The 27299-nt window shown below is 48.5% G+C and overlaps 1 pseudogene; it reads left to right on the top strand.

Moving 5' to 3' along the window:
- Positions 1-27299, top strand: part of LOC136617211 (zinc finger protein 665-like) — a 515737-nt pseudogene that overhangs the window by 340828 nt on the left and 147610 nt on the right.

Here is a 27299-nt window from a genome sequence, read left to right as displayed (position 1 = left end):
CTATCCTATCATGGCTCCGGCCTCCCATGGAAATACACACCTGTCACAAACAGCTATGACAGATGTGGTTGCTAGTCACTGGTCTGCACCAGGATTTAGCGTCACGGGAGCTAAACACACACAGGGCTGCCTGATATGTGCACACAATGTGGGGAGGTCTGTATAGGGTCCCATACAGTGTGCCCCTCATCCCGACTACCTGTTCCAGCATCTTCAAGTAGTCTACTTCCAACTGTCAAGGGTGGACAGGTACGAGTTTGCTCTGGTCTGCCTAGACCCGTTCTCAGAGTAGCCAGTCTGGCATACCCGCTCACAAACGCCACCACCAAAAACTGACTTATGTGGTGGTATATAGGAACAGATTACCGGGGACAACTGAGAGTGACCGAGGTACTCCGTCCTTGGGAGAAGTGATGCAGGAAGTAATGAAAGTGTTGGGGATAGAACTGGCCTTTTATGTTCCGTACCATCCACAAAGCAGTGGTAGAGCAGAAAGTTGAAATGGTACCTTAGAAACCACGATCCAGAAGGCCATGGCAGAGCTCAACAGACCCTGAACCGAGTGCCTGCCCCTGGCACTTTTGTCCGTAAGGTACACACCTAACAGGATAGGCCTCAGCCAATATGAGGTACTTTTGAATTGGCCCCAAGCTTAGGATTGTATATACCACGATAACTCCAGATGCAGCCTGGTAGCTTGACAAACTGTGTTATTGCTCTCACAAAACACTTAACTAATGTATATTCTCGAGTGTTTGCTTCCCTTCCAGATCCAGAGACTGACACGGGGACCCATGACCTGCTCCCTGGAGATTGGGACTATGTGAAGAGATAACATGTATATTCTGGAGTGTTTGCTTCCCTTCCAGATCCAGAGACTGACACGGGGACCCATGACCTGCTCCCCAGAGATTGGGACTATGTGAAGAGATAACTAATGGATATTCTCCAGTGTTTGCTTCCCTTCCAGATCCAGAGACTGACACGGGGATCCATGACCTGCTCCTTGGAGATTGGGTCTATGTGAAGAAATAACTAATGGATATTCTGGAGTGCTTGCTTCCCTTCCAGATCCAGAGACTGACACGGGGACTCATGACCTGCTCCCTGGAGATTGGGTCTACGTGAAGAAATAACTAATGGATATTCTCCAGTGTTTGCTTCCTTTCCAGATCCAGAGACTGACACGGGGACCTATGACCTGCCCCCCCCCCGAGATTGGGTCTACGTGAAGAAAAACTATTGTATATTCTCCAGTATTTGCTTCCCTTCCAGATCCAGAGACTGACATGGGGACCCATGACCTGCTCCCCGGAGATTGGGTCCATGTGAAGAGATAACTAATGTATATTCTCCAGTGTTTGCTTCCCTTCCAGATCCAGAGACTGACACAGGGACCCCTGACCTGCTCCCCGGAGATTGGGTCTATGTAAAGAAATAACATGTATATTCTGAAGTGTTTGCTTCCCTTCCAGATCCAGAGACTGACACGGGGACCCATGACCTACTCCCCGGAGATTGGGTCTATGTGAAGAGATAACATGTATATTCTGGAGTGTTTGCTTCCCTTCCAGATCCAGAGACTGACACAGGAACCAATGACCTGCTCCCCGGAGATTGGGTCTATGTGAAGAGATAACTAATGGATATTCTGGAGTGTTTGCTTCCCTTCCAGATCCAGACTGACACGGGGACCCATGACCTGCTCCCTGGAGATTGGGTCTATGTGAAGAGATAACATGTATATTCTGGAGTCTTTGCTTCCCATTTCAGATCCTGACACCTTAGAAGGAACTCATTCTGTGAAACTAGGAGATTGGATGGTTACCAAAAGACACATCTGCAAAGCTCTAGAACCTAGACTTGACGGTCCATAACAAGTGTTCTTGACCACCACTACAGATGTTCAGTTGGAAGGACAAATCCAATTGGATACACGCGCCTCATTGCAAGAGAGTCGCCCCACCGTGATGAACATATGCTTTCTCCTAGGTTGTCCAATCCCTGTTATCTTTCTCACAGTTATGGTTCCATGATTAAGGCTCTGAAGGGTCAAACTAGCCTCTCTAAAGAACTAGCAGCAAATTCTGGCATCTCCGACCGCTTTGATGATGGGTAAACTGATACGTTTGGCAGATGGAGCCACCAGATTTCATCTTTTGCTTGAACTTTAGTGACTATTCTTACTGATATTGCTATTATTGACTGCATTATTCCGTGCATTCAAGGATTTATCTAAAAAACTATTGCCAAAGCTGTCCCTGTTATGCATGATGATGCTTTGCCTTTGACTACTGACTCTGAAGCTGAATCTACTTTCGATTAGCCCTCTCTTCTTGCAGAGCCTTACTATGATACTTTTTGCTTATGCATAAGATAAGAACGTTGGTTGGGGGATCCAGGGAAGTAGTGTAGGAATACCAGCACTTGCCACTAGGACATTTGTAAGTACCTGACATAGACGTTCACCTGACTGCTTTAAGAAACTAAAAGGAGGGACTGTTGTAGTAATAATAGAAATGTGCTTCTTAAATCAGCCTAGGCAAACTATATATATATATTCATAGGAAATAGCTAGCAGTGAAATGGTTAACTGGTTCAATACTGTACACTGGGTGTTACATTCTTCTGTTGCTACCTCCAACACTCCTACACACAGTTCCTTAACAAGGTCTTGAGATGTGTTTCTTATGAGAAAGACCTGAGATGTCCACTGCTCATAATAGGGGGGGCTGCTCCTTATCTCCTCCGTTGGATTTCTTGGTCCAGATTGGAATATATATATATATATATATATATATATATATATATATATATATATCCTCTGATGCTGGCTGATAACAGAGAGAACTGTATATATATATCCTCTGATACCGGCTGATAACGGAGAGCACAACCTCTGATGTCAGCTTACTGCACTGCTGTATATATATTGTTACAGTACTAGTGGGGTGCACAGGTACGTACAGCGCGGGGCTCCCTGACCTTCACCCATGCCCAATGTCTCTTCCTGGAGGTAACCCCGAAGGTGGACACATCCAGGCCGCCAACTCTGACTCTACACTGCGTAAGGCAGGACAGCAAGGAACCGCCGTACCTATGCAGGTGGGATAACTGGAGGAATAAATAACTTCAAAAGGGATTTATGAAACACCCCATGCACCCTCCAAGAACCCGGTAAATCCAACTCATAAGCTAGAGGATTAATGACTCGCGTTAGGGCAAAAGGACCAATAATACGCGGCGCAAGCTTTACCAAGGGGAGCTTCAATTTTAAATTCTTCGTGGACAGATAGACCTTCTGACCGACCTCAAATGGCTCCGACACAGTAGCCCTTTTACAAGTACGTAGTTGCATATGACCACTCGCTTCCTCCAGATTCTTGTGCGGACCATTCCAGACCTCCCGCAACTCACTAGTAACAACATCAACAGCGGGACAAACTGTAGGTACTGGAATGGAAGTCAGGAACCGGAGATGCCGACCAAACGTACAGAAGAAAGCTGACACCCCCGTCGCAGAACTGATACGATCATTTATGGCAAATTCAGCCAAAGGTAAAAACTCTACCCACCGACTGACCCTCTCGCCCACAAAAAGACGCAAGTATTGTACTAGGTCTTGATTTTTACGCTCCGTTTGCCCATTTGTCTGCGGATGGAATGCTGATGAGAAGGACAGAGTTGCTCCCAAGTTTTTATAGAAGGCTCTCCAAAATTGGGCCACGAATTGGACCCCCCGATCTGAAACTATATTGACCGGTATTCCGTGCAATCTTATAATCTCTCTAATGAAAATCCTCACTAATTCAGCAGCAGATGTAATTTTTCCAAAGCAACAAAATGGTCCATTTTCAAGAACCTGTCAACAACTTCTAAAATGGTGGAACAACCTTGTGACAGAGGCAGGTCAGTGACAAAATCCATGGACACATGCGACCATGGACTACCAGGTACGGACAAAGGCATTAACGGTCCCTCAGGGCTCTTACGGCGACTCTTACCACGGACAGAAGCTGAACACCGATTTACGAACTTCCGGACCTCCCGTGCCATGCCAGGTCCTCAGTAGAAAGAGGAACATAGCTCAAGAGTCCCCTGGACCCCCGGATGCCCTGTAAAAACAGAGGAATGAGACTCTTCCAGAACCAACAACCGCAGGGACCTCGGTACAAATAACTTCCCTGCTGGAACCCCCTCTGGAGATTCTAGCTGATATTCCTGAAGTTGAAGCTTTCACATTTTTATCTCCCAGCAGGTACATGACTGTAAAATAGAATCTCAAGAAGAAAAGCGCCCACCTGGCTTGCCGTACATTGAGACGCGTAGCATTCTCAAGATACACTAAGTTCTTGTGATTGGTGAAGACTGTCACCTGGTGTCGAGCCCCATCCAGAAGATGACGCCATTCCTCAAATGCCCATTTTATTGCCAGCAGTTCCCTGTTCCCAACATCGTAGTTGCGCTCGGCGCTACTGAATTTATGGGAAAAGAAGGCACACGGACTATACCCTGAGCGGCCCCCCAATACCTGGGAGAGGACTGCCCCCACCCTAACTTCCGAAGCATCTACCTCCACGAAAAAGGGCTTCTGAGGGTCCGACTGAGCAAGCACCGGCGCGGTGGAAAAAGCCCTCTTAAGTTGTTCAAACGCCTCTGAAGCTTCCGGAGACCACAACGTCACGTCCGCACCTTTTTTAGTGAGATCGGTCAGCAGTTGTGCAATCACTGAAAAGTTTCTGTAAAAGTTGGCAAACCCAAGAAAGAGCCTTCAAATTATCTGGTTTAGCCCATTGTGTGATTGCCGCAACCTTGTCTGACTCCATACACATCTCAGCTGGAGTAATGATATACCCAAGGAATAACACGCGTTTGACCCCGAATGAGCACTTCCCCAATCTAACATACAATTGGTACTCCCATAACCGCTCTAACACTAAATGGAGATGTGTGACATACTTGTCCCAATCCGACGAGTACACCAAAATGTCGTCCAAATAGACAACCATAATGCCTAGATAATCGTGGAAGACTGAGTATATAAACCCCTAAAAAACCGCAGGGGCGTTGCATAACCCGAAGGGCATAACCAGACACTCGAAGTGCCCCAACGGGGTGTTGAACGCAGTCTTCCACTCGTCACCAGACTTAATATGTATAAGATTTAGAGATGAGCCAGCACCCAAATGCTCGGGTCCGCGTTATTCGAGTCGAGCTTTTAATGAAATTTGAGAGCTCTATTCAAGTAACGAACCTCCTTGACTACAATGGGAGACTCGAGCACTTTTGTATGTGGGATGCTGGGTGCCGAGCTTTTTTTTTTTTGTCTCGTGCTCTCTCTCTCTGCCTGCCCAAAAATTTGCCAATGACGCTCGCTGCGTCGCGGCAGGGAGGGGCCAAAAGAGGCACGTCACAGCAGGGAGGAGCCAAAAACTGGGGTGGGGTTGAATACAGCTTCATGTTCGTTCGAGTAACGAGCACCATCAAGTACGCTAATACTCGAACGAGCATCAAGCTCGGCAGCTCAACTCTAATAAGATTATAAGCCCCCCGAAGGTCAAGCTAAGAGAACCAGGGTGCTCCCACCATGTGATTCAACAGATCCGGGATCAAAGGCAGCGAGCACTGATTCTTCATGGTGATCTTGTTTAAAGCCCGATAGTCAACACAAGGCCGCAAAGAGCCATCTTTCTTTTCAACGAAAAATAGGCCTGCTACAGCTGGTGACTTTGATGGTCTGATATGTTCCTTGGCTAAAGCCTCTGAAATATAGGATTTAAGAGCCTCGTGCTCCCGACCCGGCAGATTAAATATGGCCCCCTTAGGGATGGGACTATCTGGGACCAGATCAATCCTACAATTCCATTCGCGGTGTGGGGTAATCCCTCAGAAAGCTTCTTAGAGAACAGTCCGGAATACTAATAGTATCGGTGGAGCACAATGTAACAGGCGCTAGATGATCCTGACAGAACCCTCCCCACCGAACTAGCTCCAGCGTAGTCCAATCAAACTGTGCGTCCTTAGCCACGGCAATCCCAGAACGATATCCACGGACATCCTCTCCATGACCAGAAATGAAATAACCTCCAAATGTAATGCGCCCACCATGAACCGAAGTTCTGGTGTCCTCTAACGCACTACCCCTGAGGACAGAGGGGTTGCATCGATACCTATTGTGGTAAAACTTGACAACAGTGGTCTTACGAACTGCAAATGGATAAGATTTGCGGCCCACCCAGAATCAATAAATGCCTGTCGCACCCTGTCAAAAGCCTTGTAAGACACACTACAAGGCACCAGTAATTTAGGGAGTACCAGACCTCCTAGATGACCCTCCCGACAGTCACCTAGGAGCTGAAGTTCTCCTGCTGCTTCCGCGGCTGCCTTTCCTGGCAGGATACGATGCGATGACCAGCCTTGCCGCAGTAGAAACAGAGTTGGTTAGAAACCCGGAACCACCTCTGCTCTCCAGGACTCAACCGGTCCACTTCCATACCATCAGCTCCGGGGGTTGACAATGGGGTACAGGCTGTAGAAGTCGCCAGAGACTTAGCATCACGTTCTTGATGGTACTCTAGCTTAGCTTCCCTTCTAGACCTGAGCCTACGATCAGTTCTGACTGCCACTTCCATAGCTTGATTTAAAGTAGAGGGTGACGGATGGGAAAGCAATAGATCTTTTACTGCGTCAGAAAGACCTACCAAAAACAAATCCTTGAGCGCACAGTCGTTCCATGCAGATTCACCTGAAAACTGCCTGAAACTAGAGCAATATTCTTCTGCCGACTGGGGCCCCTGGCAAAGGGCCAACAACTTACTGACTGCATAACCTGCACGATCGGGTTCATCAAAAATATTCCCGAGCTCAATGAAAAAAAGTGTCTACGGACTGCAGACAAGCGGAGTCAGCTGGTAAAAAATAGGCCCATGACTGAGGCCCTTGTCTGAGCAACAACATAACAATCCCCACCCGTTGGGGCTCGGACCCAGAGGAACAAGGCCACAAGCGAAAAAACAACTTACAAGCCTCCCGGAAGACAAAGAACACCTCAGGTAATGGGCATTTAGGTTCAGGTACTGGATCAGCGGGCACAACCAACCGCTGCTCATGATGGCTGAGACGCCCCGACCTGAACCATCCCGGCCAGGTCACGAATCTGACCAGTAAGTGCATTGTAGGACTCCATTCATACCGTGAATCCCACCACAAGAAACCGCAGGGCCAGTTATTATGTTACAGTACTAGTAGGGTGCGCAGGTACGCACGGCGCGGGTATGTTACAGTACTAGCAGGGTGCGCAGGTACGCACGGAGCGGGTATGTTACAGTACTAGTAGGGTGCGCAGGTACGCACGGCGCGGGTATGTTACAGTACTAGTAGGGTGCGCAGGTACGCACGGCGCGGGTAGGTTGTAGTACTAGTAGGGTGCGAAGGTACGCACGGCGCGGGTATGTTACAGTACTAGTAGGGCGCGCAGGTACGCACTGCGCGGGTATGTTACAATACTAGTAGGGCGCACAGGTACGCACGGCGCGGGTAGGTTGCAGTACTAGTAGGGTACGCAGGTACGCACGGCGCTGGTAAGTTACAGCACTAGTAGGGTGCGCACGGCGCGGGTATGTGACAGTACTAGTAGGGTGCGCAGGTACGCACGGCGCGGGTATGTTACAGTACTAGTAGGGTGCGCACGGCGCGGGTATGTTACAGTACTAGTAGGGTGCGCAGATACGCATGGCGTGGGTATGTTACAGTACTAGTAGGGTGCGCACGTACGCACGGCGCGGGTATGTTACAGTACTAGTAGGGTGCACAGGTACGCACGGCGCGGGTATGTTACAATACTAGTAGGGCGCACAGGTACGCACGGCGCGGGTATGTTACAGTACTAGTAGGGTGCGCAGGTACGCACGGCGCGGGTATGTTACAATACTAGTAGGGTGCGCAGGTACGCACGGCGCGGGTATGTTACAATACTAGTAGGGCGCACAGGTACGCACGGCGCGGGTATGTTACAGTACTAGTAGAGCGCGCAGGTACGCATGGCGCGGGTATGTTACAGTACTAGTAGGGCGCGCAGGTACGCACGGGGCGGGTATGTTACAGTACTAGTAGGGTGCGCAGGTACGCACGGCGCGGGTATGTTACAGTACTAGTAGGGTGCGCACGGCGCGGGTATGTTACAGTACTAGTAGGGTGCGCAGATACGCATGGCGTGGGTATGTTACAGTACTAGTAGGGTGCGCAGGTACGCACGGCGCGGGTATGTTACAGTACTAGTAGGGTGCGCAGGTACGCACGGCGCGGGTATGTTACAGTACTAGTAGGGCGCGCAGGTACGCACGGCGCGGGTATGTTACAATACTAGTAGGGCGCACAGGTACGCACGACGCGGGTATGTTACAATACTAGTAGGGCGCACAGGTACGCACGGCGCGGGTATGTTACAGTACTAGTAGGGCGCGCAGGTATGCACGGCGCAGGTAGGTTACAGTACTAGTAGGGCGCGCAGGTACGCACGGCGTGGGTATGTTACAATACTAGTAGGGCGCACAGGTACGCACGGCGCGGGTATGTTACAGTACTAGTAGGGCGCGCAGGTACGCACGGGGCGGGTATGTTACAGTACTAGTAGGGTGCGCAGATACGCACGGCGCGGGTATGTTACAATACTAGTAGGGTGCGCAGGTACGCACGGCGTGGGACTCCCTGTCTTTTACCCATGCCAATGTCCCTTCCTGGAGGTAACCCCAAAGGTGGACACGTTCAGGCCACCAACTCTGACCCTACGCTGCCTTGTGCAGGACAGGAAGGAGCCGCCGTACCTATGCAGGTGATAACTTACCAGTACTGACAGGCTAGGCTGAAAGGATTGACCAATATGACAGGAGAACCGCAGAACACGGGCAGAGCTGGATGGAGACACGGTAACTGTCACTGGAGCAGGAGCGAAGTCAGATACACAGGGAACGGAACCGATAACTGGCAACTGCTATCAGCAGCTGCCAGACTATATTCAGGAGTCTCTGCCCTTAGGGCGGAGGCCAATCATGCCGGCTGGCAGAAGCTCCCAGCCAGACACTATAACTCACAGAGATAGAGCGTATGTGCCTCTCACAGCAGGCAGACGCGTGCCACATGCCGCGCCCACACCAGAGCACAGCGCCGCTGCTCGCCGACCCGAATGTGGGCGCAACACCATCCCAGAACTCCGCAGAGAACTGCGACACTGCCACCCGTGGTCCCTGAATGGCCTCATGGTAACATATATATCCTCTGATACTGGCTGACAACAGAGAGTGCAACCCCCATGTCAGCTTACTGTACTGCTGTATATATATATCCTCTGATACCGGCTGATAACAGAGAGAACAACCCCCATGTCAGCTTACTGTACTGCTGTGTATATATATCCTCTGATACCGGCTGATAACAGAGAGAACAACCCCCATGTCAGCTTACTGTACTGCTGGATATATATATCCTTTGATACCGGCTGATAACAGAGAGAACAACCCCCATGTCAGCTTACTGTACTGCTGGATATATATATCCTCTGATACCGGCTGATAACAGAGAGAACAACCCCCATGTCAGCTTACTGTACTGCTGGATATATATATCCTTTGATACCGGCTGATAACAGAGAGAACAACCCCCATGTCAGCTTACTGTACTGCTGGATATATATATCCTCTGATACCGGCTGATAACAGAGAGAACAACCTGTAATGTCAGCTTACTGTACTGCTGTATATATATATCCTCTCATACTGACTGATAACAGAGAGAACAACCCCTGATGTCAGCTTACCGTACTGCTGTATATATATATATATATATATATATATATATATATATATATATATTCTCTGATACCGACTGATAACAGAGAGCACAACCCCTGATGTCGGCTTACTGTACTGCTGTGTATATACATTCTCTGATACTGGCTGATAACAGAGAGAACAACCCTGATGTCAGCTTACTGTGCTGCTATATACAGATGGTCCCCGACTTGCGAACATTCGAGTTACGAATTTCGCTAGATACGAACTATCTGTCCTGCACAGTATGATGTCATGCTATGGCTCCCGCCCCCTAATGCTATGGCATTACATCATACTGTGCAGGACCGGACAGTATTGTATCAAGCCTGATAGAAGCCTGTCCGGTCACATCGCGGTTGCTAGGCAGCCGGGGGCCTTCTGAAAGGCCCTAGGGCTGTCTATGCAGAGTGCCTAGCAAGCCGTGCGCTCTATGGGCACTCTGCATAGGCAGCCCTGGGGCCTTTCAGGAGGTCCCCGGCTGCCTAGCAACCACACAGCATCCCGCGATCTCATCGTGGGACGCTGTACGGGCCCCCTGAACGTCGGGTGCAGGCTGTTTCTTACAGCGGGCTCCCGACGGCAGCAGTTCCGATGAGCCCCGCCGCTCGTCAGAACTGTTAACACTCTAAATACCGCTGTCAGAGCGGTATTTAAAGTGTTAACAGTTCCAACAAGCGGCGCGGCTCGTCGGAACTGCTGCCGCCGGGTGCCCGCTGTAAGAACAGCCGGCACCCGACGTTGTATGGAGCGGGATCCACCTGCGATCCAGCTCCATACAAGCATTTGTTCGACTTGCGAACGGGCTCCCGGAACGGAACCTGTTCGCAAGTCGGGGACTAACTGTATATTGTGACAGTGCAGTAGCAAGAGTGGCCTGTAGGGGTCCTCAGAGCACTGGGTTTGGTTTAGTAAACCTGCACCTGTAAGGGTGCGCCTACAGAGTTTTCACTTCCCCTCCCTCACAAGCTCAGGGTCCTTGAAGCCTGTGGAGCCTGAGGTCTATGTAGACCTGGAGGCACGGAGCGGACAGGGGGTAGTCGGCCCTCGCTCATCGCCTGTTGGGGTGAAGTCACCCTCCTGGAAGATCCGCTGGAAGAAGCGGTGTGCGTTGCTGTGAGCACTGCGGTGGACACCAGTGTGCGGTTGTATATGACATGCTGGACTGTATGTAGACTGCATACGCTGGAGGGACTGGCGTGTGGACTTTACCTGGTGATTGTGGACATCAGTGCGGTGCTGCCACCCCTGGGCAGGGGAAGGAAAGCAGGAGATCCCGGGCCAGTAACCCCAACTTGTCACAATATATATCCTCTGATAACAGAGAGCACAACCCCTGATGTCAGTTTACTGTACTGCTGTGTGTGTGTGTGTGTGTTATATACACACAGCAGTACAGTAAGCTGACATCAGGGGTTGCGCTCTCTGTTATCAGCCGGTATCAGAGGATATATATATACAGCAGTACAGTAAGCTGACATCAGGGGTTGTGCTCTCTGTTATCAGCCGGTATCAGAGGATATATATATATATATATACACACAGCAGTACAGTAAGCTGACATCAGGGTGCACTCTCTGTTATCAGCCGGTATCAGAGGATATATATATACAGCAGTACAGTAAGCTGACATCAGGGGTTGTGCTCTCTGTTATCAGCCGGTATCAGAGAATATACATATATACTGTACACACAGCAGTACAGTAAGCTGACATCGGGGTTGCGTTCTCTGTTATCAGCCGGTATCAGAGGATATATATATATACAGCAGTACAGTAAGCTGACATCGGGGTTGCGCTCTCTGTTATCAGCCGGTATCAGAGGATATATATATATACAGCAGTACAGTAAGCTGACATCAGTTATCAGAGGAGATATATATATAAAGCAGTACCGTAAGCTGACATCAGGGTACGCTCTCTGTTATCAGCCGGTCCCTGCCAAAGTCAAGGGGAGAGGGACAGCTCAATGGAGCTGGGAGGGCTGCTAGCCCAGGGTCTGGTGCAGACCACAGCCAGAGGTTGACAGGGTGACACCCCTAACCACAACACCTGAGAGAGGACCAGCACAGGAAGGTGGCCTGAAAAGGCAAGAGTCCACCAGGGGGTGCCCCTGGACTCCCACCCAAGTTGGGGTGCTTATGGACATGATGTGATGTGATGTGGAATAAACGCAGGCAGGAGCCAGACTAAGAGATACGCTAGTCCTGAGCCGTGCTTACCCGTGTGGGGCGCCATTTCTGGTATGAGAGGTCAGCGATCCCGAGGCAAGAGTACCCCTCTTGCTACATATGGTGGAGGATGCGCTGGCAAGATCTAGGGTGGCGCACAAAGGGCCAGGAGGCCGAGTGTGCGATACCTGCTGTATGCAGCGTTTAAAGGGCCAGGAGGCCGAGTGTGCGATACCTGCTGTATGCAGCGTTTAAAGGGCCAGGAGGCCGAGTGTGCGATACCTGCTGTATGCAGCGTTTAAAGGGCCAGGAGGCCGAGTGTGCGATACCTGCTGTATGCAGCGTTTAAAGGGCCAGGAGGTCGAAGGCTGCGGTTAAAGGGCCAGGAGGCCGGAGGCTGCGGTTAAAGGGCCAGGAGGCCGAGTGTGCGATACCTGCTGTATGCAGCGTTTAAAGGGCCAGGAGGCCGAGTGTGCGATACCTGCTGTATGCAGCGTTTAAAGGGCCAGGAGGCCGAGTGTGCGATACCTGCTGTATGCAGCGTTTAAAGGGCCAGGAGGTCGAAGGCTGCGGTTAAAGGGCCAGGAGGCCGGAGGCTGCGGTTAAAGGGCCAGGAGGCCGGAGGCTGCGGTTAAAGGGCCAGGAGGCCGAAGGCTGCGGTTAAAGGGCCAGGAGGCCGAGTGTGCGATACCTGCTGTATGCAGCTTTTAAAGGGCCAGGAGGCCGGAGGCTGCGGTTGCCTTGCAGGGCAACAGAGGACCTCAGAGAACCTCTACAAGGCAAGTTAGTGGACTTGTGTGTTTATTATGGACTGGGCAGTCAAGATGGCGGGCGGTGCAGGAGGCAACCAGAAAGAGCCATGCTGGGGGTGTTTGCAGATAGACCTCTGTATGTACGGGTGTCCAGTGGCAAAGTGGCCAGAAAACCCCACTGGTCGGTGTTGGAGGCTGACTACAGCGCTTTGAGGGCACAACGGGAGGTGTCCCTGCCAAAGGACTGTGATCACGTTCCATGGAGTGGTGAGACCACTAAAAAGACTGTGCGTTCTGTGTGATATGAACTGACTGTGAACTAATGGATGCCAAGGTGGTAAAAATGCTGCATAACCAAATGTTTTCCTTGCAGGAGGGTGCTGGGAAAACTGCAGTATGTGCACTGGGTGGAAAAAAGTCCCAAAACTGTATGGTGAACTGTGTTGCTGACCAGGTGGGGCAAGAAAAGTCCATTAACCCTGGCAGGTCATGTGTGGGGGATGGGGGGATGTATTCTGTGCCTAATATGTGTAGATATGTTTCCCAAATGCAGTCAGTATGTGAACAGGGTGCAATGAGGGGTGCAGCCAATGTCCATGTGGGAGTCAGGGCAAGTATACCTCTAGTGAGAGGGGGAAGTAATAGTGAAAATAGAAAATCCAGGAGGGATTGGCACTAAGGCAAGCGTATATGAAGTTTCTGGAAGAAGCGTGTCGAACTGCTAATGAAAGACTTGATGCACAGTTTGAGAAAGAAAGGATTGTCTTGTGTCTGCTTGGAGAAGAGGCCAAGAGGCAAATGCGGAAAAGGTGGTTGCAAATGTTGTAACAACATTTGTAACAAAAGAAAATCTGTGGATCTAGGTCCCAATAACCCACCCCACATAATAAAACAGTTTTTGACATGTAGCACTGAAAATATTGTATATTTAATCGAATGTCCCTGCTCCCTACGCTACATAGGACGCACTTCAAATTCACTACGTTGCAGGCTTAACCAACATCGTTATAACATCAAAAGACAATATTTATTGCACAGTGTTTCGAAACACTTTTCAATATACCATAATGCAGACCCATCAGGATTATCCATCACCCCACTCGAACAGATTATGTCAGGCGAACACTCTAGGTTAATAAGGAAGGAAATGTTTTATATATATAAATTCAATACATTACACCCAATAGGTTTAAATGAAACTCTAGAGAAAGTTTATTGAGGGTGACTTCTTCTTCTTATTATTATTATATTTATTGTTTTATATATGTATCTGGATAGAATAATGTTTTTAACTAGTATTATAATTTATGAAATAAGGTCATATCCCTATCTACTAGGGATCATTGATTGCATTATAAATGTTATTTATCTAATATGTGCCATTTTATTGTATGATACACATTTGTATTGTTAGTTTTTTTCCCCTTTTTTCCTAATTCCCCTCCCCCCCCCCCTTTTTGATATTTTTGTACACTTTGAATTAGGTAACTATACAATGCTAAATTTCTTTATATTTACATTAAGTATATACCAGATGTTCCCCTTGCTCTTCTTTCTCCTCCCTTGGGCGCTCCTTAGACAACCTTTTTGAAAATATGTCGTTCTGTTTGTATATGATTGACCCGACTGGGCCACCATAGATAATCACATGATCTATAACTGATACATCCCCTTTTCCATGTGACCGTGATGGTGCGGTCATGTGATGTGACGTCATTACGTCGGAACGTCTACTCCTGAGGAACTCTTTTCCTTTATGCGGCCGTGATTGCGCGGTCATGTGAGGTTACGTCACCGCGTCTGGACGGTAGGACGCCTACCTTTGAGAAATCCCTTCCCTTCATGGGGCCGCGATCCTGCGGTCATGTGATATGACGTCACTACGTCCGGACGCTGGGACGTTGTCGACGACGCTACTGGAAGGGACCTCCCAGTAGTGACGTAATGCCACTACGCTCCCCTTTGGTAACCAAGGTTACTTTGTTTATATAGACAACGTCTCCTTCACTAAGTCTTTCCATCAGAGCTGCTATATGAGTATGCTCCATACCGATGTCTAAGGTTGCAAATCATTTGCATCTTCGTTCCAAGGAACCCCCTCCCTTCTGTTCCCCTCTTCCTTTTTTTTTTTTTTTTTTTTTTTTTTCACTCTGGGTCATCATATGACCTCACAGTGTCACATGATCACACAGTGCCGTATTACAATACATTCAAACTAAATAACATAATGCAATACCATAGGGGTATGACAATACTTATTATATTTGTCCCCCTCTTTTAAAAGTATGTTGTCTTCTTGGGGTAATGATAAAGTAGATTGTTTTCCCCTCCCCTTCCCCTTTCCTCTCCCCTCCCCTCTCCCTCCTTTCTATGTACAGGTCTGCTATAAAAGGAGGCAGCTTGCTACTTGCCCCTTATGCTTGAAAAAGGCTTAGTACAAGCCGAAACGCGTTGCAGTACCATTTGTTTTATTTAAATTAAATTGACCTCTAAAGAACACGCCTGCTTCATTGGACTTTCTGCTCTCTGGGATGCAAGGGGTGCCAGGAATCCAGGCACCCCTTATCAAGTAAGATCTTATATACACTGATGAAAATTGACGGAGCGCAAAAGCGAACCTTTTCTTACTTTCCATTATAAGAGGCAAAGGCTGTTAGAGGAGCAGACAGATAAACTCCTAAACGAAAAGGAAAGTATTCTTCAAGAAGCTGAGCAGCAGAAAGCAGAGAATGCAGCTTTCTTAAAGGAGAAGGAGCATCTTGGGAGATTGGCTAAGGAGGAAGCTGATCACCAGGTGTTGCTGGAACAGAAGAATGTTCAGTGTGAACAGAGCTTAGCAGAAATGAGAAGTGACAGAAAGAAGTATGAGGGATGTCTTTCAACAGCCCATGAGGAGATACAAGACCTCAGAGATGTAGCCAGAGATGGGGCTGATCGCAGAGTATGTCTGGAGGCACAATCTGTGCAGTATGAACAGGACTGTAAGAAACTGCAAATGAAAACCCAACAGTTGGAGATGATGTGTTGCGAATTAGAAAGAGCTTCTACAGATGCACGGAATCACACTAGAGGTTTGCAGAATCAGGTTGCAGAGTTGAAAATGCTGTTAGCAAAGAAGAATGGTGACTTGGAGCGCCAGATAAGTCAGCTTAAGGAAAAGCTGGAACTAGAGAAAGCTGCTTGTAGTCAGGCAGAGAAGCAAGCAGAGATCTTGAAGGACTTACTAGATTACAAAGAAAACAAGGAAGCACTGCATGAGAGGCTGGTGTCCCAGCTACAGATGAGCTTGGAGGAGAAAGCTGAAGTACATGGAGCCCAAATCCAGGAGCTGGAACGGAGTCATGCTGTAGTTGTGGGGAAACTGTCCCAGCAGTTGAAGCAACTTGAAAAAATGAAAAAACATTGAAAAGTGAGTGTCTTGAGCTGTTCCAAAAGGTGAAGGGGTTGCTGGAAGACAAGTGTGCATCTGAATGCAAGAAAATACAGTAGAGCTGCAGCTTCAAGAGCTACAAATAAAAATAACTGAATGTGACAGTGTGCAGACAGCGCTGTCTGAGCAGGTGAGCAGGCTGCAGGTGAAGCTGGAAGCTCAGGCTGAAGAGTCTCAGAGGCTGGTGCAAGAAGAGAAGCAGCAGAGGCTTGGTCTTAGTGCAGAGCTGAAGACAATGCAAGATGAGAGAGATGTGTTCCTCAAGCAGTTAGAGGAGGATGCAGAAGCTAAGAGAACCCTATCAGAGCAGATTGCCACACTTCAGGCTGAGGTGTCTGACCTAAAATATAGACTGGAGAAGAGTGCTGTGTGCTTGGATTCTGTGGAAGAGCAGAAAAGACAAATACAAGAGGAGTTAGAAGCTACAAGGCAGCAGTATGAGGAGAAGACAGCTGCCTGTGATAAGCTTGAGAAGGTTATAGTACATCTTCAGCAAGAGATAGAAGATGCCTCTGGGAAGCTTGGTCTCCAAAAGGAGCTTGTGTCCAAACTAAGAAAGACGCAGAAAATATGTGAAGAGCAGCTTACAGAGGAGACAATCAGGTCTGCAAGATGTGTCACTGAATGTGAGCGCGCTGAAGAAAGGGTCTGTATGAAAGGGACCGAAGGGTTAACTTTAACACAAACCCTGAAAATGATGTCAGAGATGGAAGAGAAACCGTATGAGGACCCTGCATGCTGAGTCACGGTTGGAGAGCAAGATGGTGAAATCCTAAAAGAGGTGGAAGCGATAAATCAGCTGTTTTGTCTTCAAACTGATATCTATGATGAACTTGAGAAGTTTACAGTGAGTCTTCAGCAGGAAGTAGAAGACATTAGTGTGGAGCTTGGTTACCAATGTCAGAGAAGAGAACCCTGAAACGGGAAAAGCCAAAAGGTGTGTTCCAACGACCGGTAGAAGAAATGGAGATCCTGTTGGAGAATATTAAGAAAGAGACTGAAGTGCTAACCTTGAAGCGCCCCCTGAAGGTGGTCTCAGACGAAAAAGTGGTATTGCAAAAGTCCGCTAAGAAGTTAAATGCAAAGGTGAAACTCTGGAAGTCAAAGAGTCTTATTGCTGATAAGAAGGTTCAGAGACTAGAGAGGTCTAGGGCCCAGCTCAGACAAGTGGGAAAAAAGAGGACCCTGTTGAATTCTAAAAAGGAGAGAAACATTGTGAACGGTATTCTGAAAGTGAGAGCTGAGCTACAGATGGGGGGTGAGCTACAGATGGGGGGTGAGCTACAGATGGGGGGTGAGCTACAGATGGGGGGGGTGAGCTACAGATGGGGGGTGAGCAGTGCTCTGAAGTACAAGAGGCCAAGGAGAAGGCAGAAGGTGAGACTACTGAAGCTGAGAAGGTCTCAGAAGTGGCAGCAGAAATCTTGGAAGAACTGCAGCAAGAGCATAATGACCTCAAAAAGCAAACCCAGAAGGTGAAGAAACAGGTTGTCCAGATGGTAGAAGCCGATCACAGGGATGCTGGCTCCAAGGACCAATACATCAGTGAACTGAATACTACCAAGCCAAGGTTAGATTCAGAGGTAGAAAAGTCCACTGAAGCCTTGAAACAGCAAGCAGAAGAAGTGAAGGTTCAGGTAGAGAGACCTGACGATAAGTTACAAGCCACAGAGGATCCCAAGTTACACTTGGAAGTCAACCTGCAAGCTGTGAGAGCACGGTCTGACAGAGATCGGCAAGGTTGTGATGAGCAGAGTGAAGACAAGAAGAGAGGGACAGCTCAGTGGAGCTGGGAGGGCTGCAAGCCCAGGGCAGACCAAGAAGGCCAGAGGCTGACAGGGTGACGCCCCTAACCTCCTGAGAGAGGGCCAGCGCAGCACAGGAGGGTGGCCTGAAAAGGCAAGAGTCCACCAGGGGGCGCCCCTAACCACAACACCTGAGAGAGGGCCAGCGCAGCACAGGAAGGTGGCCTGAAAAGGCAAAGAGTCGGACAGGGATGACGGCCCGGACTAACACCCAAGTTGGGGTGCTTATGGACATGATGTGCTGTGGAATAAACACTGGCAGGAGCCAGACAAAGAAATACGCTAGTCCTGAGCCGTATTTACCCGTGTGGGGCGCCATTCCTGGTATGAGAGGTCAGCGATCCCAAAGCAAGAGTACCCCCCTTGCTACAATATATATCCTCTGATACCGGCTGATAACAGAGAGCACAACCCCCATGTCAGCTTACTGTACTGCTGTATATGTATATCCTCTGACATCGGGGGTTATTCTCTCTGTTATCAGCCGGTGTCTGCTTACCGTAGTGTGCGTGCGTGTGTGTATAATATATATATATATATATATATATATATATATATATATATATATATCTCTCCTGTGATACCGGGTGATAACAGAGAGAACACCACGTGAGGCTCTGCTCTCTATAAGCTGCAGGGGATGAAGGACCTGTGATGATGGTTTGTCATGTGACCAGGGGGCGGGGCTCAAGACTGAGTAGCAGTATTAGTGGTCTTTAAGGACCTTTGATGACATCACTAACACGTGATAATGGGCGTGGCTGAGCTGTAATAATGGCCTGTTCTGAGGTAATTCTCATGTAATCACTGCTGATGGAATGCTGGGAGTTGTAGTTCTCTACCTGTGTATTGATAAGGAGGTTACAGGGAGGCCGGGGATCAGTGACCCTGAGGGTAGAGGTGTGAGGGCTGCAGCCTCTGCTGCGCACACCTGAGGATGGAGGCGAACTCTACAGCGCCTGTCGGACTGCGGCGTCTTCCCTGGCACTCCTCGGTCTGCTGTGTCCCCTCTGGCTTTCGTTGGACCGCCGTGTCTTCTATTGCCCCCCATGACGTCTTCCCCGGACCGCCATGGCATATTCCCTCTGGCTCCCGCCGGGCCGCCGCGTCTCCCCCCTGGCTCCCGCCGGACCGCCGTGTCTTCTATTGCCCCCCCATGGCGTCTTCCCCGGACCGCCATGGCATATTCCCTCTGGCTCCCGCCGGGCCGCCGCGTCTCCCCCCTGGCTCCCGCCGGACCGCCGTGTCTTCTATTGCCCCCCCATGGCGTCTTCCCCGGACCGCCATGGCATATTCCCTCTGGCTCCCGCCGGGCCGCCGCGTCTCCCCCGACTCCCGCCGGAACGCCGTGTGGGGGGGTCACAAGGGGACCCGTCAGCTGATGCTGTCTGCTTCCCAATCAGTTTGAATCATGCGAGTATACTCGGAGGAGATCAATGGACACCACACTGTATGTGCTAACCAAAGAAATGCCCGTTTATTGTGCAATGTAGTCAATCTTTATACGGTTCTACGAAGCGAGTGGCGTTATGCCAGATACAATTAGAATTACTAAGCACATATATTGATTTAAAACATCTCGGCCTCTTCTCAGTATGTCCTCAGGTGGGTGTAATCGGGAGGTACATTCCTGTAAGCTTGTTAGTAAGGTTTGTCGAGGGTTAATTTGTTCAAACAGACTGATCAGTTATGTTGTCGGTTCCGAATTGACCTAAGCAGGAGGAGCGCTCCTTTGAGAGTCTAAGTACTGACCATACACACGGTATATGATGAAGTAATGAACTCTAAGTCTTTATTGGCATAGTCTCAGTTTATATAGAAGATCGCCCACGCAGGGATGCGACCTCTGGTAATACAAGGAGTAACCTCATGATACATACATTCATCTGATAAAAACACATGACTTCTATATCTTACAATGACATAATCATTCAATAAACTTTGACATTTAGGCTTGATATATGACATTCAAGAAATAGCTGATTTCACATGACTTTTAGACTAGTACATTAGTAAATATAGAGAAATAGCTGACAACTTCTTTGCGGTTAGGCTATGTCTCACTACATTTATGAACATCTGCTCTTAACTTCCTGATTCCACTTAGATCAGACGTTTGGCCTATTACTCAATAGTCATGAGTCCTTCAGAGCAGAATAGAATATTTGCAGTATTCAACCTTATTGATTCAAATAGATTACTAAGCAAAATATATTAACTCCTTTTTGATTAGCGACATTTATTAATTTCTTTACAGCCCCCATTGGCCCTTATCATTCCCCCATTTTGGACATCAGGAAGTCACACACAGGAATGACAATTATGGGGAATTTTGAGGCTGAGTTGATCCAGAGGAAGGCGAAAACCCTTTTAGGAAAAAGCCAATTATCCTTGTATAAAAGGGAAAAATTCCTTCCTGACCCCAAATATGGCGATCGGAACAAGTCCCAAGATCACAGCCGACATCTGACTTTTTAAAATGTATTATTGTTTTCATGAATCTAAACAAATCTCTTATCATTTATGTGAAACATAAAGTGTATGTTTGACCGCATCACAATGGAACAATATTCATATACATTAAGAAAGGTATTCTCCTGGAAAACATTGCTCTCCTCTACATCACTATCGTTATGTACTATTGAATATATATCGCGAAGTGTCTTTATTGGAGTGGGGATAGACAGTAAGCAAGTCCGTAAAATATCTTCCCCACTCCGCAGGTTGGGCATGCACATGTGGGAAATATTCAGTACGTCTTTTGCAAAGTATTCCCACATGTTGGGGTGTCCTTCCGCCCAAACAGTCCATCTTCTTCTTACATTGACAGTTGATGAGGAATTGTCCCGAAAAGAGAGTAGTCCAAGAAAACAAAGGGTAAATAATACACCTATCCAGACTATCAATGCTGGTGTCCAGGTTGCCATCCTCCTCCCCCACCCTGGGTTGGGCTTACTCTCCACCCCCCTCGTGGTGCTGAGGCGTTGGAACTTTCTTGCAGTGTGAGGCATGGATCCAAGTGGGTTTGCCTTCTAGCTTGACCGAGGTGGGAGTGGTTAACAGCACTTGGTATGGTCCGTCAAAGCGAGGTTCCAAAGTCTTTCTGACGTGTCTCTTTACCACCACCCAATCTCCGGGATTCAGAGAGTGGGATCCTTCCAAACTATCAGGGTCTGAAATAGAAGAGAAGACTAGGTCGTGCGTTATTTTTAGCTTTTGGCATAAGTCCTGCACAAAGGAAGTAACTTTATCATGACCCAGGGATAGAGCTTGGGGGTGATACAGTCCTAACCTGGGCACGGAGCCAAAGAGAATCTCATAAGGAGACAGTCCTGTTTTCCTATTTGGCGTGGTTCGTACTGAGTAGAGGGCCAGAGGTAGGCACTCGGGCCAAGGTTTTCCTGTTTCAACCATGGCTTTCTGTATCTTAAGTTTGAGGGTGCCATTGAGTCTTTCTACTTTTCCGGAGCTCTGCGGATGATAGGGGGTGTGAAAGGCCTGCTCTACTCCTAAGGCGGACATGACTTCCTTCATTACCTCACCAGTGAAGTGAGTACCACGGTCGCTCTCAATGGTCTCTGGTACCCCAAATCTGCACACTAACTCTGACACAAGTTTTTTTGCAGTGGCCTGGGCAGTGGCCTTCGTGACCGGGTAGGCCTCAGCCCACCCAGAAAAGAGGTCAATGCATACCAGGACATACTCATACCTTCCTGACCTGGGCAGCTGGATGTAATCTATCTGTAGTCTCTGGAAGGGGTACAAAGGTCGCGGAGTGCACTTCCGAGGGGTCTTTACTACTTGACCGGGGTTGTGTAGTGCACAGATTTCACAAGCCTTGACGTATGCCTTTGCCATCCTGTCAAATCCCGGAGCGTACCACATTTTCTCCACCAGGGCTACCATGGCATTACGAGAAGCGTGCACCTTTCCATGAGCCAAAAGGGCCATACTAGGATAGGCAGCCGCAGGTAAACACATACGGAAACCCATCATCCAACCTTCATTTCCTTTTACTGCCCCTGCACTTGCCCAGCGCTCCTGCTCTTGCCCTGAGGGGAGTAGGTCCACCTCCTTCTGTGGTGGGACAGAGAGGGTCTGGTCCTTGGCAGGGGGATCAGGATCCTCCTCCGCTGGGCAGGACCTGGTCTGAACTCTGCACACGGGTGCCCTCCAGTCCAGCAGGGCTGCAGCCTTTGCTGCTCCGTCTGCCTTCTCGTTGCCTCTGCTTTCCAAGGAGTCCCCTTGGGTGTGTGCCTTTACCTTTATTATGGCTACCTGCTTCGGGAGCATGATAGCTGACATTAAACTACTTACTGCCTCACCATTCTTTATCGGTCTGCCTTGAGCTGTTAGGAAGCTCCGCGCGCGCCAAATCGGCCCATAGTCATGCGCAACGCCAAACGCGTACCTGGAGTCCGTGTAGATATTAGCAGTGACTCCCCGGGCTAACTTGCAGGCCTCGGTCAGAGCGCACAGCTCCGCTTCCTGTGCTGACATATGTGGGGGCATGGTGCGGCCTATCAGTACTTCATTCATTGATACTACAGCAAACCCTGTCACAAATCTGCCCATCTCATTCTGGTATCGTGATCCATCCACAAACATTTCAAGGTGGGGGTTCAGGAGAGGCTTATCTGTGACATGAGCAAATCCAGCTGTCTCCTGCTCCATCAGAGCAGCACAGTCATGCTGGTGCTCGGTGTCAAAAGCTTCCTCTTCGCCTAGGGAATTGACAAAAAGTTGATCCCCTGTGCTTACTCCCCCTTTTGAATCAGTGTCACCTAATGGCAGTAAGGTGGCCGGATTCAAAGTTGTGCAACGTTGAAATGAGACATTGGATGAAGAGTGTACTGCAAGTTCCATTTTGACCTGTCTAGCAAGAGAAAGATGTCTACGGCTCACCTGTGTCAGAATTCCATGTACGTCATGGGGCGTGAGGACCACAAGAGGGTAGTCTAGGACCACCTCAGAAGCTTTCTCAAGTAGTGCTTGTACAGCCAGAACTGCTCTTACACAGGAGGGTGAACCCCTGGCTACTGCATCAAGATGTGCACTGTAGTATGCTACAGGGCGCTTTTTGTCACCATGCTCTTGTGTGAGGACGGCAGTAGCATGTCCCGCCATCTCAGTCACGAACATCTGGAAGGGTTTATCATAGTCTGGCAGACCCAGTGCTGGAGCACTGGTAATCTGTATTTTCAGCTGATGGAAAGCTGACTCGGCTTCCGGAGACAAAGCAAATGGCTTGGAACTCAGGCAGTCGTACAGAGGCTGCATGGTCATGGAGGCAGAGTGAATCCACGGCCGACAATATGAAACTAACCCCAGAAATGTCCGCAACTGAGCATGGGAGGTAGGGAGTGGCATGTCCTCCACCACCTTGGTACGTTCTGGCGTGAGGTGTTTTGTACCAGGACCTAGGTAGTGACCAAGAAACACAACATGAGATTTGCAAAACTGTAATTTGTCTTTACTGGCTTTACACCCACTGTCTGCAAGAAAACAAAGGAGGCTGAGTGAGGCCGCAACGCAGGTAGGTCTGTCCGGTGCACAGAGTAGGAGATCATCAACATACTGAAGCAGGGCCACACCTGGTGGGACCGTCCATGCATCAAGTACAAGCCTCATACATCGGGTGAATTGATTTGGGCTGTTTTGTGCCCCTTGTGGTAGGACAGTCCAGCAGTACTGTTTTCCTCGGAACGTGAAGGCGAACAGGTACTGGCAATCGGGGTGGATCGGGACGGACATAAATGCATTGGCGAGATCGATCAAGGTGTACCAACAGGTTCCGGAAGGTATGGTGGACAACAGAGTGTAAGGGTTGGGGACCAAAGGTGTTTCTAGGATGGTCACCTTATTGATTTCTCTTAGATCGTGAACCATCCGGTAGGTATCAGGTTCACCTTTCTTCCCTTTCTTTTTAACCGGGAAGAGTGGCGTGTTAGCGGGTGAGACACAAGGTTTTAAAGCATTCAAGGCAAATAACTCTGTAATAGTGGAGGCTATTGCGTCTTCCTGTGCCATGGCTAGGGGATATTGGCGGATCATGGGGGCTTTTTCCCCATCTTTGAGATATACCATGACTGGGGGTACGTGGAGATGGCCCAAGTCTGTCTTCCCTTTTGCCCAAAGGGTCTCTGGCACTGCTGAGAGAACCTGTGTATCTTCTGGGGTCAACACATATACAGTACAAGAAGGAGGCGGAGTGACCAAGTCTGCTGCCATGAGACAGAATACTTGGTGGTCGGCCGCAGAGGTACTGACATGAGCCTCACCGGAAGGATGGAGCTGAATACAGCACCCCAGGGGTCCCATCACATCGGTTCCCATGATGCAATCCCCAGCGGGTGACACCAGGAAGCGAGTGAGGACTCGTGACCCTTGAAAGGAGACTTCTATGGGCTCGGTCTCACGCATGGGTGTTGGTTCCCCGGACACTCCAACGGCTATGGCTATGGAGTCTGAGAGGGGAATACTAAGGTCGTTGACTTGTGAGGTACTGACACATGATTTAGTAGCCCCTGTGTCAATTAAAAAGGGCACCTCCTTCCCCTGGATTTTTAGAGGCTGAAAAATTTGTGGCCCACGTGCGTCAGTAACTATAAGGGACACGGGGGAAGGAGTGCCAGACCTTCATTGGTAATTGGTATACCCGTTATTTCCCTGTGGGCGGGATGATGTGGTATTGGCCGTACTTCCCTGTTGCCCCCTTTCGTCTAACATGTTCTGTCTAGGGCGTTTAGGGGCTCTACAATTACGGGCCAAGTGTCCAGTCTTCCCGCAGTTATAACACTTACGGGTCTCCCGCCTGGGGTCTGTAAGTCGGACTGTGTCCCCCTCCATGGTGTAATGTTTAACTATAACACTCTTTGCGTGGTCTTCTGTATCCATGACAAATCCTACAGCTTTCTTATATAGATCACGCGGTCTGGCCTGTCGCCAATCGGGGGTACATGCTTTAACGCGTTCAGACAGGCGCTTATCTATTCCTTGCATAAAGGCTTCACAAAAAGCAGCATTACGTATTGCTTTTGGACAATCATATAAACCCAGATCTCTGCCAACTTCCTCTAAACGGCCAAAGTAACATTCAATAGACTCGCCCTTGTTCTGTCTACACTGGGTTAGGGCTGTACGTCTCTCTTGGGCTTTGTCCTTAAACCAGGTTTTAACCTTGTCAACATATTGAGTACCACTAGGTAATGTCTGGGGGTCATCTGGGCGATCTTCAAGACCACAAAATTGAGCAATACTATTGTAAAGGCCCAGAGGACATTTTACATTCATAAGACATTCCATATCTGTCCAAGTGGCAGAGTAGTTTTTCTGTATGACTTCCAACTTTCTATGGAAAGCTGCTGGCTCTGTCTGGGGATCGGGCAGTTGCTGACACAGTGCCATCTGGTCTGTGGCGCTCCAGGGTCGCCATGTAGTGACTGTAGACCCGGGAGTTGGTCTATGTGCGTCCGTAGGTCTGTCATTAGAAGACGATGGTCTGTCAGTGTCCTCTTGTCTGACCGTGCCCAATGGTGGACTCGGTCTGTTTGGTTCTCTATAATGGGTAGTGGAGGTTGTAACTGGGAATAAGGGAATCGGTTGTCTACACTGATCCCTGGGACGTGGAGTCCCACATACTGTACAGAGTTCTTTAAAACAGGCATTCTGTTGACCACAATGTGGACAGTCCCAAGCCGGACCTCTATTTACTTCAGGGCCCGGGGATCCTGATTGAGGGCTGTAGGGAGGTGTATCCATCTGGGCAGTAGCCTGTGGATACGTAGGAGGCAGGGGCGGCAAATTGGGATACAGAGAATTAAAGGGATTATTAGGAGACATTGGTGGAACGGCCGGGACGACAGGAGAGACTAATGGAACCGTAGGGGTTTCCATGGGAACGTCTATTGGTGGCCGGGCCATAGGACAATAAACTAAAATGCCCTCGCCTCGGGACTCGGAGTCCCAGTGTTCGTCTTCTGCTGTTTTAGAGCAGTCCAGAATAGCCTTCATGCCTTTTTCCAAACCCTTATTTCTTATTTCCTTTCTATGCTTATCCTCATATTGTGACCAAAATTCATAATTGAATGTTCCCGCCTTCTTGAGGCCGATACGTTTGTAAACTTTATAGGCTTGTCTGCAAATGTCCTCCCCTTCTCTATCTTTAATTATCTCAATAGGAGTCTGATATATCTTAGATTGTTCAGACCCCATCTTGACCACTTCCGACTATTCTTCACTAAGTATACAGGACGTATATTTCACACAGTAAACTAAGATAATCACTGAGACTATCTGGGAACACACAGTTCCCTGTCCCGGAATAGATTTACAGAACTAAAACGTGGTCAACTTCAAACACTAGGATTCAGGGGAGACCAGACTTCGCCTCTTAGGGAACTTTTAGTAATATTATAACAGATCCAGAGTAAGAATATGACTGCCAGAAATGAGACTATAACAATAACAATTATTTCAATCTCCAATACAGACAACATGACTCTTTAAGTCCCAATGAGTGAGTTCTTCCGTCTAGGACAGTTAAATGAACTTATTCACTCTAAAATATGGACGGGGCAGAAAATATAGGAAACAGGCAACAACATACCTCTAGTCCGTTAGAGACACACAGATCAAAAGAATCCAGACTGTATAATAGTAAGATAAGCTCTTACCTGTTACACCGGTGTTTTAGTCTGGGGTCTCCGAATCCAGTATCCACGTCAACGGGCCAGGAGTTTGTTTCAGTCTACTGGTTGCGATGTCCCGTAAAGGTAAGCCCCGCCCCCTTAGTTGGGCGCCAAGAACTGTCGAGGGTTAATTTGTTCAAACAGACTGATCAGTTATGTTGTCGGTTCCGAATTGACCTAAGCAGGAGGAGCGCTCCTTTGAGAGTCTAAGTACTGACCATACACACGGTATATGATGAAGTAATGAACTCTAAGTCTTTATTGGCATAGTCTCAGTTTATATAGAAGATCGCCCACGCAGGGATGCGACCTCTGGTAATACAAGGAGTAACCTCATGATACATACATTCATCTGATAAAAACACATGACTTCTATATCTTACAATGACATAATCATTCAATAAACTTTGACATTTAGGCTTGATATATGACATTCAAGAAATAGCTGATTTCACATGACTTTTAGACTAGTACATTAGTAAATATAGAGAAATAGCTGACAACTTCTTTGCGGTTAGGCTATGTCTCACTACATTTATGAACATCTGCTCTTAACTTCCTGATTCCACTTAGATCAGACGTTTGGCCTATTACTCAATAGTCATGAGTCCTTCAGAGCAGAATAGAA

The sequence above is a fragment of the Eleutherodactylus coqui genome, chromosome 1 (assembly GCF_035609145.1).
Source record: "Eleutherodactylus coqui strain aEleCoq1 chromosome 1, aEleCoq1.hap1, whole genome shotgun sequence".
Taxonomy (NCBI): domain Eukaryota; kingdom Metazoa; phylum Chordata; class Amphibia; order Anura; family Eleutherodactylidae; genus Eleutherodactylus; species Eleutherodactylus coqui.
This window is presented reverse-complemented; position numbering and strand designations above follow the sequence as displayed.